General features: G+C 36.1%; 1 long non-coding RNA gene across 2 annotated transcripts; it reads left to right on the top strand.

The window, feature by feature from the left end:
- Positions 1–469: 469 nt before the first annotated feature.
- LOC120105212 (uncharacterized) lies at positions 470–15,363 on the top strand. 2 transcript variants are annotated; one of them, XR_016396420.1, is made up of 4 exons: positions 877–4,651; positions 12,437–12,564; positions 12,667–12,786; positions 14,662–15,363. It is a non-coding gene; the product is annotated as an uncharacterized LOC120105212 (long non-coding RNA). The 2 variants fall into 2 exon arrangements; XR_015968766.2 differs by lacking the exons at positions 12,437–12,564; positions 14,662–15,363 and having other exon boundaries at positions 470–4,651; positions 12,667–13,113.
- The last annotated feature ends 636 nt before the right edge of the window (positions 15,364–15,999 follow it).

Raw genomic sequence — 15,999 nt, 5'->3', positions numbered from 1 at the left:
TAAAGTGATCATTGTAGCCCTATCTTCCTTTTGTATCTACTATAAGAGTAAAAAACGACTACTATTTGCTAAAAATTATATTATTTTATAAATTTATTATTTTTTGCTTGTCTAAAAATAAAAAGAACATCTAATAGAGTCTTGATGTCCCAATGGTTGGGTGCATTTAACTACTGTAGATTGGTACCATATTTTGTGGCAAGTTTTCAATATCCCATTGCTCTTTCACCACTTTTTTTTTTCTTTTTGGTTCTGATATGAGGGAGGGGAGGCTTAAGTTATATATTGTTATTATTGTTGTTACAACTTAACAATAATATGTTATATACCGTTATCCATAAGGTAACTTCAATACATGGTCAATGAATCTATAATAGATAGAGTTTAATTATTTGTTCTTTAAAAATAATTTTAGAAATAAATAACCTATTAGTTCATAATATGACTGAGGTGTTTCTTACTTAGCCCCTAATCTCTTTACAATTGCCATTTGTCCCTTGGCTACCAAATATATTTCCTCTTGTTGACTTTTTAAACCGATTGCTGCCATCTTCGGACAAGTGTCCTTATGAATATTCTTGGCATCTTAAAGCACCAAGAGTCGGACATTCTTTTGATGAGGTGGGGGCACAGTGAAAACTGCTACATGAGGATGGGCTTGTCCCTTGCTGCCCTTTTTTTTTTTTGTCAAAATAAAAAAAGAAAAAAGAAAATAAAAGAAGAAGCACCAAGAGACCCTTGCGACCTGTCGATTTGGAAAAGCGGCCATGCATGAGAGGACACACAACATGACGTATGCAGCTTCCTAAATTCCCTCCCTATTCAAGTAATTAATAATAATAATAATAATAAAAAGTATATGAGATTATCTCACCATCCATCTTACCCAATCAAGCTATCAGCATCTCTAGTCTTGTTAGACTTGGAATATATTCTTAACCCAATATCCAAAATATCTGGCAGGGATTCGGGCGTTTCCTGTTTTTGAGATTGGCGGCAAGGCAAGAAAGCTCCTAATATTTGTTGTCGGATTCCTTATTCTCTTCTTTCTTTGTTGAAACCTTCCATTTCCTTTCAACTGTTTCCTTACTATTTCCTTTTTTGGGTGGCATGAAGTTATCCCATCTGAAGCCAAAATCCAGTCATTTGCTTCTCTCTTTGCCAAAATTTGGAATTCTAGGACGGAAAAAGGTTCGTCTAGTGCATTTTGTGCGGTAAAATCCAATCTTTTTTTATTTTTGCCCCGGAAATTTGGGACTCTAGTTCTCGTTTCTAAAGGAAAGACTGCCCCTTTTCGTTCATCTCAGCCGTTACACCATTCAGGCAAAATCAAATCTTTTCCTTTTTTTTCCTGGAATTTTGGCTTTTGGGTTTTCATTTTCTGACGGAAGGTTGCCCCTTTCGGTGAATGCACTGGATTTGAACTGTTTCTGATAAGCGTTTCGCAGCGCTTTGGGAGTTTTTGGTTGAAGAGATTGATGAGGGTTGGGTTGAATTAAAGAGGTTTCCTTCTTTCTATTTAGAGGAGGTTGCTTCTCTTATGTTGCTCTTTTCTGGGTCAGACTTATCTCTTATCTGTTAATCCTCAAGAAATTTTGATGAGGGTTTGCTCCTGCAACTGCCGTTGCCCATTCATCTGCTTCTTTAAGCCATCACAACCTCGCCATTGCTTGACTAGCCCTCCGAAATCGGATGATGCAGGGCATGCTTCCTCGATCCCAATACCGATTTCTGCGGTTTTGGAGGAGAAGTCATTCGATGCGAAGGTTGAGGATGAGCAGACTAGAGAGGATGAGGGAAAAGTTGAGGTCTTTCTCAAGAGCAGTCTAAAGAAGCCGGCGGCTTCTGGTTCGAACAAAGTTGAAAAGGGGAATGTAAAGTGGATGGATCTCTTGGGGAAAGAACTTGACGAGATAAGGGAATTCGAACCTAAGTTGGTTTCTCTTCCTTCTAATTGTTTGTTTGCAGTGTTTATAGATTTCTTTTGGTCCGGTTTTGTTCTTGAAATTTGTTTATGTAAGTAGATAACTAGTGTTTACCATCTTTGCTTTAATGCTCATTGATTTATATAGGCAAGCCAAATTTCCAGGATTTGTGTCGTAGTTGAAATTCTGAAACTAAAGTGCCTCATCTGCATGCAGAATTGCCCCTCAGCCTGTGCTTTTCTTTTATTTTTTATTTTTACGCATCAATATAAGCAGAGGAGGATGCTACAATATGAGAGCCTCGTATTCTTCAAAAAATTCTTGATAACCTTTGAAGTTCAGCATGTTAGGATGTTTTAAATATGATTCTGTATGTTATGTGTTGCCAACCTTCCATTTAGAAAATGCTTGCACAAATTACTCCTTTGCCACTTCTTTTGAGGTGCACCACTCCAAGGGTGATGATATCTCATCGAGTCACTGAGATTGCTGTATCCATTAATATATGCTTGCTGATGTGCTTTTACTTTTACTTCTGCAATTTGCTGGCCACCTGGTCAAAATGAGAGACATGCGCTTATTTTCCTTTTGGAAATACTTTGTAAGTCCTTGCCAATGACCTATTGATGGATGCTTTATAGTTTATTCATGCATATATGCTGAATTTTGGAGACTGACCTTGTTGTTTCATGAAAGATAATGAAGGTTCTCTTTAATCACTTTCACATGTCACAAGAACTTGGGGAGAAATTCAATGCGATAACCGAGTTGTGAATTCTCTTTATTTACTTAAAGAATACTAACACATGCATATCTGTTAATTGAAGTTCCTCGGGGATGGGGCACATGGTTTGAACCCCTTTCTTAACCCTAAGGGTAGAAATTCCCTATTAATACTAATTTGGTTGAGAATTGAGGTAATGACCACTAAGGGCATTTGTTAAGAAGATGAAGTATTCCTGTTGTCATGTTTTGTTGGAAATATAATAATATGGCTAACTGAATTGCTTACGTTGATTTTAGTTTGGCTTAAATGAAAAGTAGATGCAGGGCCATGTTATCTAGACTAAATATCTTAAGTTGCATCCACTTCTATTGTTTTTAGCTCATGAAGAATAGAAACACCTTTAGCATGCAGAGTATATTATTTATATACACATAAAATCTAAGTATATTTATAATTTCTTGATTCTTATTAAGGTTCTAAATATTGAAGTAGGAACCCATACTGGTCATGGGCCAGGGCGTGTGTATACATGCATACACACATACATTTGGGCTAGATATGCTAGAATGCTTTTGATAGCATTTGAGCTCAAATTTGTCCCAATGAAAATCAAGGATAGAAAAATCTATACCATTGGTCATGATCTACTTTGTGTAAAATGCCCGAAGAAAAAAAAAGCATTTTTGAAGTAACTTTCCTGTGCATCAGATGGATATAAAATCAATGATTTTAAGGGTGTGATACCACATTTTGGTTTGATCTATAGTATAAAAGCATCCAACTCAGCTGAAAATTAATATGTACATGTTTGAAAGTAATTAGATCAAGATCAATGGTTTGGATTTGTAAATTATACAACCTACGATATATTTTTGCTTATTAGGTATATATGTGTTTGTCTATATAAAAATGTACCAAGCATTGTGCGGTCAATACGCCTTGATAAAATGCAATATTGGGCGGTTTATGCCAATTTGCTAATTATTGAGGCATCCAAGAGTCTGCCAAACCAGTACCTATCTGGTATAATATCGAACAATTGGTTCGGGGCTAGTACACTCGAGCCTTATTACAAATATAATTAAATATTAGTAGGTCACTTGAGCTGGAAATTTGATAATTTCATCTTGAATTTTTCTGGGAAACAAAATAAGTACTTCTTGTGGTATAAAAGGCCAAAATGAGGATGCATGCAAGCACAAAGTTTCTAGGTAGGTAAACATTGTTCATTTGGTGAGGGGTAATCTATCTCCCTCTGCTTGATCTTCATGTTAGATGAAAATAAAGAGATGACTTTATGTGGTACACAGCAAAAGTACTAATGATGGTTGCTTAAGATTGTGATGTAGTCTCAGGACTCCATCATAGTTTATGTTTTTTGTTGTTTTTGTGTCTTCTATCCAAAACAATGTTTAGGCTTGGATTTTCAGTCGAGTCATGTACTAGTACTGCCAAGCAAAAAGGGTCCACCTAGTTGTGATAGAAAATAAAACCTAACTCCAAACCACTACATTTAATTGCTTGAGTCTTAGTCTTTCTTCAATGCCCACAGTCATCACTCATCTTTAGGAACAGAGAAGGATGGATGATAGTCTTAAAAATAGAATTGTGCATGTATGGAAGGAGGAAAGTTAGAAAAGAGAAAAAAATACGCAGAAATCTGCAGAAAACAACACACACAAAAAATATTGTTCACGAAACAGTAACCCGACGCATTACCGTTCATGGAACAGTAACCCGACCCGGTTACTATTCACAGAACAGTAACTCGGCATATAAAAAGAGAGGACAACAGCCAAAAAAAAAGAAGAAGAAACTCTAAAAAGGTGAGTGCCACGATAGGCGAAGCCCTGAGAGACTCTTTTCCTTCCACTTTCATCCTGCTTTTACCTATTTTTTCTTGGAGCCACCTTCTTGACCCCGTCATCCTTCATCTCGATACCTTGGTGGAGCGCAGCCTGAAGATTCTCAATGGGTTGGAGGGACCAAACCCGCAGAGGTAATTATTCGACTAGTTCTATCACCATCTTTTGCCCAGCCCTCGTTTCTTAGTCCATCAATCATTATCTCCATCCATCATCATTACAATCGTTGCCATCTATCACATCCTTAGAATCTGAGTCTATTGGTAATATTTTTTTTATTATTCTGTTATGGTTATTTTCAATTTGCTGCAATAATTATATTTCATTGATTAGACTTCATTAATAAGATATCTATCATGTTTTGTTTTGCGTTCATATATCTCTATGATGTTCTTTTGGAATGATGAGTATTTGCTGAAGTGTCTAATCAATTGCACCATAATTGATTATTATGAAATCAATCTGCGCCTGTAGTAATTGATTATAGGTTGCACCAGATTGTTTGTGTGATATGCATGAATGAGTGGTAGATTAACCTTATAATGATGGTTAATAGCTATCACATTTTGGTATCACATTATCTGTTTATTTGGGTTATTGATGTTATCTTGCAAGAAAATTTAGTTGTTCTTAATGTATAGAGATACGGGTGCAAATGGGTTGGGTCGGACTGGGTCATGAATAACACCAACCTAACCCGATTTTTTGTTCGAGTCCTAATGTTGGACACAGACCCAATCTAATAGAAGATTAGGTTTGGTCCATGGCTAAAATTTTTGATCCAATGGGTCATTCAGGTCAGGTCAAGTCCATATACAATCCGATCCCAACCCAAAAAATTCGGATCCGGGTCGGATCCCTGTATTTGTCATTCCCTGTGCTTGGTTTATTTTGTAATGAGCGAAAATTACAGAAAGCAGGATATGCAGGACCATATAAGTGAAAGTGCCTAAGAATCCAGGATTGATGCCATTACAAACTAGCCTAATAATGATAGGCTTAATCTTGTTAGCTACAAAAAAATATTCTGATCATGTATGCAATATTTTTTTTTGAGTAGAAAAGAATTGCATCTATGCTAATTCTTTTTACTTAGCAGTGTATTTTCTGAATTTATTAGAATGCACCTACTACTATTTTTTCTAAACATACTACTAGAAAAGCATACATAGGCCAAGATGAGGAATATAATTTTGATAATGACACATAGCAAAGTTCAACAGCTGCAAATGACTCATCATGAACCCATCTTTTTCCACATAGCAAAATTATACTCTATTTTCCTTTCATTAGTTAGAACTTCCTTCTTAAGAGAATAATGGCAAAATAGTTTCTTCCATTCCTCTCCTCAAACATAAGAAGAGATTAGAGAAATAGAGAGTGAGAGCCCCTTAAGCACCCTTGCGGGCCCTAACGGTGTACCAGGTTCAAGTTGGGTTGGGTTTGGCTAGGTCATAGGGTAGGAAACCCAAAATTGCCCCAAAAATTAAACAGGTCGGTTCGGGTCCAGTCGGGTTGGGTCATAATTTAGTAAACCCAGATCCGACCTGAAAAATAAAATAGGTCTAATTTTAGAACCCGACCCGGTCTCATAGGTGCTTTAAATCGGGTCTACACGGATCGGGCCGGGCCGGGTCATGGGTCAACCCGACCCATTTGCAGCCTTATATAGAGAATGCTCGTATTTTGTTACTAAAGATGGACATTGTCACTAGAAGTAGTTCCTATGGAATTTGTGAGGGGAAAATGAAAATGATTGAGCTGTGCTCCCTAAGTCTCATGTCAAATCCATCTTGTTTTGAATTAGAGTAAGGTAGTTCAGGTGGAGAGGTGCTTTTGTGATGTTCAGTAACAGATATGCACCTTGGCAACTTAAGGGAACATTTTATGAATAAGGCATATAAAATTTAAGGGTTAGATTATTGGCACTTGGCCTGAGTGAACAAAATGAACATTGCAGAAATGAAAATATTGATGCAGATGTGTTATATGTAGTATAATTGTTATACTTAGAATGATGAACAAGTATGTTAGTTCACAAATTCTGTACTAAATGATGTATATCTGCTGGTGAATTAGGAAGTACTTGAAGGCATTCAAATCTGTAGTGATCTGAATTATCTTTTAATCTTCCATCTTCTTTTCTCTGCAACTACTGTAAACAGTGTAATTCTGATTGAGGAGTTGTTGGATAAGAAGCAATGCAGCAAAACAAGACCAGATCTAATTTCTGATCTGGTAATCAGAAATAATCCTGCTGTATAAAGCATATTACAATGAAAGAAGAAGAAAATGAGAGGAGAAAAAGAGAATAAGAAGAAAGGAAAAGGAGGCTTATGGCCTTTCCTTTATTAAACTTCCTGCTTAAAATGCTTCGATCGACAATCCCTTTACTGTCTGCTACAAATGCTTATAATTTGCTTCAGCTAGGCCCTAATCCTGCTTCTATAAGGGCTCACAAAATACAAAATAAAACTGAATTTAGAAGCCACTTGGTTGACTTCTATGAGGACTACTAAAATAAGCAATACATTAACTAGTGACAGCAGAGTGAATCCCAATAAATATGGACTGAGCAGGCATCAATTTGGCTGCCAAAACAACTCCAAAAGTCCCTAGAAAAATAACCCAAAAAAATAATATGAAAATTGCTCGAAAGTTAAACAAAAACAATCATAAAGCTTAAAATAGGCCCGGTCATCTGAGTGTCTAAAATTCGGATGGCATCACGAAATGATGGATAAACCTATTGAGATGGTATGCACATTTACTTGGACTATTGGAGATTTAATAGGCCCTGTTCAGGAGAGGTCTTTAAATCTATGTTGAGGGTTTCCTAAAGAGGAGGGAAGACTTAAGCTAGCTTGGAAGGAATTATATGGATTTGGAAACTTGTTGGTAACATTGGAGGTAGCTCTTAAAATGAACCATTGCTGAACAAGGATTTATAAAGCTGACCTTAAATAGTTGGTTATAGATGATAGTTATGGTTATATTTATCATTTTTTAAATAAAACCAAATAATATCTTGGTGACTAAAAGTAACAAAAAACTAAACCATTTAATCCTATTGTTATGAGTTGCGTAAATAAAGATATAATCATGGATGAGCTAACTTATCTTTTGGCATTGTTTATTTAAGTTGGTGATAGCCGCAAATTAGGTGAGGTGCCTGTTTGATATTGTTGTACCTCTTGGGCTGATAGATTATTATGTAACAGAACCTGCTTTAGAGTTGTTCCACAATGCTTTATATGATGGTTTAGTACATCAATTGCGGTTTGAAGTAAAACCATCTCTTAGCTAGAGGTCGTAGGTTCTTTCTATAAAATCTACCTTCTGTTGCCTTCAAAGTTAGAGGAGCTCATGTTGTCATGTAAACTAGAGCCCTTCGCCCCTCTGTTTTGGTGGGTGGGGTTGAGGAGTTTCATCACATTTCTCTCCATGCATCCTAACATGTCTTGCAATCAATTATAAGGGCTGTGAATGCTTTTACTCAGAGTGAGGTTTGTGAAGATTATGTAGAATATATGAAGTATTTATAATGTTAAATATGTATTTAATGGTCATTTTTCAGCAAAAAAGCTATTCAAAATGGGCTATGTTAGGAACTGTGTCCTTACCATAACTTTGTGCACCTTCTTAAGCATTCTCTGATAGGTTGCATATCATTCTTTGTTGGTCAGTGCCAAGTATTGGCATTATATGTGTATTGTTTCTAGTATTAATAGATAAGTGCTTGATACATGGTACATAATATTGGAGAATTGAAAATAAAGGATATATTCATGCTTAGGAGAGTTATCTTGGTTGCTATTTACATGCTACAAAAACTATTTCATACCTAACTTAGAAGTTTATATGGTGCGTTTGTATAATTAAGAAGGTAGAACAATTTGATACTTTAAGTACATAAAAAACAATTGAATGTTTGTGTTGTAAAGAGTTTTCTTCCTTTGAACAAAAATATTATAGATATTAAAATTGTATACATAGTGTTTAATTATTATTGATCAAACTAGGCCATGTACATTATTCATAACATTTGACAAAAAATACAAATAGAGAATGCACCATTTGGGCTAGTGGAAATAATAGTTTATTATTTCATATATAAAATTTTTAATATTGCATATCAAATTCTAGAGTTATGTGGATGGTGCATTTATGTGGATGTTTCAATGAGTAAAGTAGAATGATTCCTTCTCCAACAAAGAAAAGAATATTGTATCAAAATAAAGTTTATGTGCTATTAATGAGATTTAGTTGTGTAATATCAGGAATGTATTGAAAGTTCATGGTCTAGGAAGCAGCATTACTCTATTTGTGAAGATGACAAGATTGAGAAACTTATGGTCAAGTAGCAAACATAATGTGCGTGCTTGAGTGTCTAGTCAGCTACCTAAGGTGGAAAACCTTATAAGCCTTAAACTATGCATACCTTTAGTGATATACATAAAGGGGAGAATAGAAAAGTGAAGCTATGACCAGATATAGAATAAAAAGAAAAAATAATGAGAAAAATGTAGAAGGGTTGAGAAGGTAATAGATAAAAGAAGACCAGCTGCCATATGAAGAAGAAGATGAAAGAATAAGGAAAAGAAAAATAACTATCTAACAGTTTAGTTATACCTATATCATTATATCTATATCATTAATTATATTAGTTATATCTAATAATTGAAAGAGAGGGGTGCCTTTGGGAATGCGGACACGTGGTGCATGGCTGTCATCAACTCGTGCTGCTAGCTACTATACTGGTTTCCACCAGCCATTGCTTCTAGTTGATCTCATGGTGACCTTCATTTATTGGCTGTTGTCAACACATATCCTTCCCACTTCTTCACCCTCCACCCTTTTCCCCAATCCCGCAATATGACTTTTATGTGACTTAATTATGGAAAGAAATGGAGGAGGAAAAGAGCCCTTAAAGCATAAGGATTTAAGTGCATGGGTAAAGCCAAGATTTTAATGCAAGGGAGGTGAAGTGTTAAGACTTAAGACTTTGTCACATTCATCACATCTTAAATAGAAAAGTAATATCAAAACTTAACTGAAGAAAAGTAGACACGACATCTCATTAAAAAATAAAGAAAATAGATACGTTAACTATAATTGCCTGTGACGAGTCTCCTTATTTTCAGAGTGTCGCATAATCTTCTCCTTGTCAATGCTATTAAAAATGTCTTGATTAAACAATCATTGATCCATCAGTTCCCATTTAATTATGCAACTGGATGTTTACCACAATCATTGTTGAAAAAGTCCTCACAATTGTGGTTGTTGCAACAAGGTCAGAGGTAGCTTTATGAGCTCAAAATCTAATGGACGTAAAATGTGCTTCTCAATCATCTTTTCATCAAGACTTCCTATACCTCTGAATCATGAAAAGTTCATGTCCGAGTTCATACCAAGAATGCAAGTCAAACTGATTTTCAAGTGCTATGACTTCATGTCATGCCCCAAGATCTGGACTTTTTTTGAAACCTGAGGTGTGACCATTATAACTGATCAAAATATCAGAGAAATTTGTTCTGAAAAGAAACCATAAATTCGAACATAGCATCCAAAAAGTTGATCACAGTCCATAACTCTTAGATCGAAATCCACACTCAAACTACAGTCATATCCTTTTATAAACAATACTATATCTTCAAAGACAAGCAACTAATCACAAACTGAGACATCGCTAACACCGCTTAAATGACCACTAGATCCAAATGTCAACCACAAATATCAAGTTCACTTCTTCAAATAAGTACACTAGAGCTCTTGCTAATTACTCCGGATAATCGTATAATAAACAAAATGAGCTACAAAGCTCACTAACTCTACCATGATCAAAGAACTTGAGGATCCTAAAGAAACAAACGATTTTGAAATGAAACACATCATTAAATTATCACTGGCCAGTAGGTACATACAATACCAAGACAAGGTATCAGCCAGTACCCAAGACATTTCTTTTTTTAAATAAGGTCTAAAAACGCTGTAATCTTGATACAATGTGGTACCAAGTAGTGCAGGATCAATTTGGGATTGGTATAGGACAGTTTGGGTCAGTTTGGGCTACTTCACCAAAGCAACCATCCTAAGGGTGCCAGGTTCCCAGCTGCTATGGGCTGGTATGCTTGACATCTGAAACCTTTGTATGGTTCATACTATTTACATTTGTATAGGAAGTATACTTTCAACATATTTCTACATATGATTCATATAGCTTTCATCATCTTTTATGTGGCCAACATAGAAAATTGATATTCTTGTTTAATTATTTATGATTTAAATTCTACTCCATTGGCATTTATCGGCTACACTCTTACACTTATCATCCAGTCTCATGCTATATTTTCAAAGGAGGGAAGTCCCAAAAGAGGAGACATGAAAGAGTAACGGGAGTTATTTTGTGCACATATTTTCTCTTTTCCTGCATGTGTTAATTCACGTATATGTAGTTTCCTTTAGCAACCATGGAAGCAAATGGATCAAATGTACATGCATTTTGCATTTATTCAAATTCCCCATATATTTCAAATATTCAATCAAGTATATTTTTCTCATGCAGATTAGTAATTAAAATTGTTTGCTTAATAACCTCTGTTTTTATAGTACATGTCTGATGTTCAATTAATTCCTACGTGGGTTAAATCTTTGAGTTTTCTCCTTTCTTTCTGCTAAAAAAATGTGTTATTTAACTTGTATACCTTGATGAATCCAAACCATTCTATCAAGGAATTTCCATAAACCAGAATAAAAAATTTGATATTAATGATGCAAATGAGTTTAGAAGGTTAAATTTCTCTGATCCCATCCTAAGTTAATCAATTCATCATGGAAAAGTGAATTACTAATTATGAATACAAACTCGAAACCATGCAAGCCAGTTGTCTAGGTATAGATTACTTGTAACAATAGGCTACCTGATTTGTGGCCGTGTCAAGTATAAATATTTATTCGATGGTCTGGGTCATTCTAGTTAATGCGGTTCTCCAAATGAGCCTTTCTTCAGGTTACTAAACAAGGAAATAATTATAGAATTTGGAATCCTCAAGTTGAAGGATGAACAAGTACCAAAATTGATTTATTTTGAAAATTTAGATTCTTCTAGTGCAGAGAGAAAAGCCTTTTTACATGACATTAAGTCTTAGAGGACTTTGTTTTGGCCATTTCTGATCAAAGATCTGCAGAACTTTTCTAATATAAAAAGCTAGACTGCTGTTCGAATTCTTAATTTCGAAATTTGATGGATACCACTAGTACAAATTGTCACATGTGAAATCTCCAATTATTTTCTTCGTGATCAATCACAATTGTAGTAATTCCTGAGCCTATTTCTGCATTCTCATAGTTGTGATATGCTCAATCATTTGTCGCATGCTTCTTCCTTAACTATGTCTATTTGATTGCTTGCTTAATTTAAATGATTATAATACTTATGAAAATATCATACGAGTAATGACCATATGCTTGGTGGATCAAAGTACTAAGATTTAAACTTGTTGGAGACAATTCCATGTATCTAACATTGGTGCTAGGAAGCTCTCTACAGTACAATTGCAATGGTATCAATGAATTTTGGGTAACTTGAGTTTGATGGACCTATATTTTGGTAGGTCAAGGAATGAGTTATCTTCTTGCTTATGACCACAGATGAATGTATATTTATATCTTGAAGAAATTGTTAGATCTCAATTAAGCCACTCTATGTTTCATGGTGAAAGGAAAAGATGAAGGTAGCTTTATATCCAGGCAGTATTCTACTGCAGCTCTAAAGGAGTATTATTTGATGCCCTTCCAGAGTGACTATATCCCAATTGCTTGCCTCAGGAATCCCCTGAATTGCCTGGTTATATTTATACTATTCTTCTATGATTATAAATAAATATTGATTGGTCACTGTGGTCTAGCCTCCTTTTCAGGTGTTCAGCTGTCAGTAATGTCAATGTTTAGGAAAATGCAGTACACTTTCTTCCACAAATGAACCTTGAACTTGAAGGCCTCATCTGAACATTTTGGTTGATCTTATGATTGATGCTTATGTGATTTTGTACGCTTAAATTCTTCTCTTAAACAATCTTAAACTCTACTCTTAAACAGAGAACCTTATTTTTGTTTGGTGATTTTTAACAATTTACCATTTTATATACAGTGAATCAGGAGAAGAGGATAGTGATAGCAAACCAGCTTATACCTGTGCTATTCAATGAGCCAATGAATTGGAAATTCTTTGGGGAAAAGGCCAAGGAGCCACTCCTATTCAGCAGCTAAGGTGAAAAGAGGAAAAGAGGCCTCAAAAACTTTTAACTTTGTTTGGGGAATCTCCATGTACAGCTCCAACTGAAACTTGTTAAGCTATCGAGCAGCATGTGCCTTTTGTGCTGTGAAATGCTCTGCCTGTCTCAAGTAGATTCCAATGCCATTCTAGCACTTGCTATTGATCACTTGGATATCCAGCTCCAGTTGGGAATCATAAACATTTCATATGTGAAAGTTAGACTATTTAGTTTGGGATTTCTTGCTGATTTTTGCATTAATGATGCTTGTTCTGTCGATTGATTGTGCCATAAGGTTTATTCAATTCTGTACATTATGTTTACATTTATTTGTTTTTTTTATCCCTCTCTCCTTGCTTTATCCAATTCGATACATGGAATCTTTGTCCAAGCCACTTAATCTAATAAGGTGGCAGTTGCAGACTTTTCGAGGTAGAGAAATTCCACTAGTCAATATTGCTCTTGTTCTATTGGTTATTATAGGTAAATTATGATTCATAGGTTAATATGACTTTGAATCACCTAGTAATGAGAGATGCATTATATATTAATTTGGCAATGATTTGTAGTAGGAGCAGCGAATAAACCAGCATGTAGTTGCATCAGTGGATCTTTTCTAGAATTTCTTTAAGCATATATGCTCAGTTTAAGTAATTATTTACAGTATCATATATCTATTGCAACAATCAGGCTTGTGGGGAAGAAGATGGTCGTAGTGATCAGCTCTAGTTTGTTTTGTTATTACCAAATGTAAGTAGTCTCAGAGAATGTCATGAACATCACTATTCTTTGCTATCCCATTTTGCCTGTTTAAGCACAGATTTGGGCAAACTTTTGCTCATTTGAGGTACGGTCGCAGGATTTTGATGCTCCCATTTGATGGTATAGCCATATTTCTGCTTAGAATCTCCTTCTCATAGAGCTTCACCACCATTAAAGAATCTCCAAGTATGGAGTCCTATAAGTTTAGCTGAATCACATGTTGTACTTCATGTAATTTGTGTTTGCATATCACAACTAATCATTCTGTTGGAGAGGTTTAAAGGAGTGAATCTTGATCAACCTAAAATTCCGATCAAGCTAATGGTTTCAGGTTGAGCTTGGCCGAGCTAAATCTTAAGCGAAGCCTAATTTCGAGCCAGGCAAAACATGAACATATTAAAAATAGCTCGTTTCCTGGCTGGACTTGAGTTCCAACTTGTTTCGAGCTGGAGCTTTAGCTTTAAAGCTTTGTTTAAGTAATGCTAAACCATATGTCATCAATCAAAAGGAATTAAACTCTATACTTATGCAACCCATTTTATTAAACATTATTAACACGTGCAGTGCACATTTTTAACATAATAATAAGTAATTAAATATGAAGATATGTAATGAGTAATTAAATTGTATTAGATTATATATATATATATATATATATATATATATATATATATATATATATATATATATATATATATATAATAATTTTATTAAGAATTTGGTAATGGAGAAAGACTCTCTTCTTCCAACTTCATCACATTCATACTCGATACACTGAACCAATCAATAAAAGCTCGCTATCTAACCGTGGGTTGATCATTCAAAGCTTGCCACAAAACCTAACCAAAGAACGTGTGGAGAGTCTTATGAATCTCAAACTCTCTTCACAGTTGGCAACAAGTTGGCCGTATTACTAACTATTTCCTAATAAATACAGTATCCGAGCAAATTCCGCTATCAAGATATATTGTTTGTTGCCTTATCAACCAATATATAGCCTCAAACTATTTAGCTAGGAGTTTCAGCCCTCGCCTATATATTGTATTTTCAGGGAGCTTCTAGATAAATTCTCTTTTGACTCTCTTACATTATCTTTCTACTCTTTTCAGGTCTCTTTCTATTCATTGAGAGTTGTGTTTGATTTAGACATCGAAGACCCGCTGCCTGACATACTCAGGTAGATGAACTTTTAGTTTTTGCTCTTTTAGTTTAAAGCCAGCGTCGGAGTGTCATCCAAAGCCGTTTCTCTGCCATTTAACTCAACCAGAGACTCGTCGTGGAGGCATGCCGCGATTCTATCTAATTTCTCTAATCCAAATAGCAGACGAGCTGGAATCTCCAAGGACCACCGCTAACTCGGTGTGTGTGGGTCGGATGGGTTCCCAGCAGCAGCGATACTTATCTCAAAGCAGGAGATGGGCGAGATGCAACGGTTGCCTGCACGAAAGAACATTAGACAAGGCATGCGGTACGGTACTCGGCGGAGCGCGGAAACTATCAGATCAGGGGTCGGCGCCTGAACGCTCCTCCTTGCCGTAATGCTCAGGGCCTTGACAGAGCCAGACCTCAACCTCGTGCGATAGGGCGCATCGCCGCCGTTGGAGCAACATCTTGACGGGTCTGACAAGGGATACGAGAAGTGATATAAGAGCGTGGCTACGGTGAGCATTCACTCGAACTTCTTCGTGTACAGAGCACTACCAGGGCGATGAGGAGGAGTTGAGAAGGATGAGTGATGCATGTAGCTCAGAATTTTCTATGTATTTATTTGGATGTTTATGAAACTTTTGTTCATGCTTACGTTTTTAACGTTTTGGATGCTTATTTACAAATTTTGTTTGAATGCTAAATAAAATTCTTGGCTGCAAGGCTTTTAAGCACTTTCAGGGAATTGCAGCATCGGGAAAACTCACGTACATAATTTGTTTGATAAAATGCCCAGGAGAGGAGGAAGATGACGCGACCTCCAAAGTTATCCAAAATTAGTCGAGAGCCCTCACAAAATCTCACGTGCCTCGTTGATTGCTTTGGCATTCAGCTCCCATGTCGGTCTTTCTCATGGTGAGAGGCTCTTGTTGAGAGATCTTGGAATGCTTAATTAAGTGGAACTTCCACAAGCCAAAGTCGATATGGCTTTGGGATCCCAATCACAATATTTTTCATTTCAGGGACGTTGAGATCACGCCAACCCCTAAAGAGTTCACGGGATCCTAGAGCTTCTTCACCTTGATGTTGTTTTGGACTTTATTTCATGCAACGGGAAGGCCACCGAAAGTCCATGGAGGAGTTCCGCAGGGCTTTGGAAGAGGCTGACTCCTACCAGGCTACGTACGTATATCGGGAGGCGAACAGTGCTACAGATTGGGTTGCTTCCTTCGCGGCTCATCACTCGGAAGGCTTTTTTCTGTATTGACCATAGGGCTATGCCTATGCTTCTGCGCAGCATT

The sequence above is a fragment of the Phoenix dactylifera genome, chromosome 9, assembly GCF_051530095.1.
Source record: "Phoenix dactylifera cultivar Ajwa chromosome 9, Ajwa_hap1_PhDact_Kaust_v1.1, whole genome shotgun sequence".
Taxonomy (NCBI): Eukaryota; Viridiplantae; Streptophyta; class Magnoliopsida; order Arecales; family Arecaceae; genus Phoenix; species Phoenix dactylifera.
Note: the sequence above shows the minus strand (reverse complement) of the source record. Positions and strands in the feature narration are given on the sequence as shown.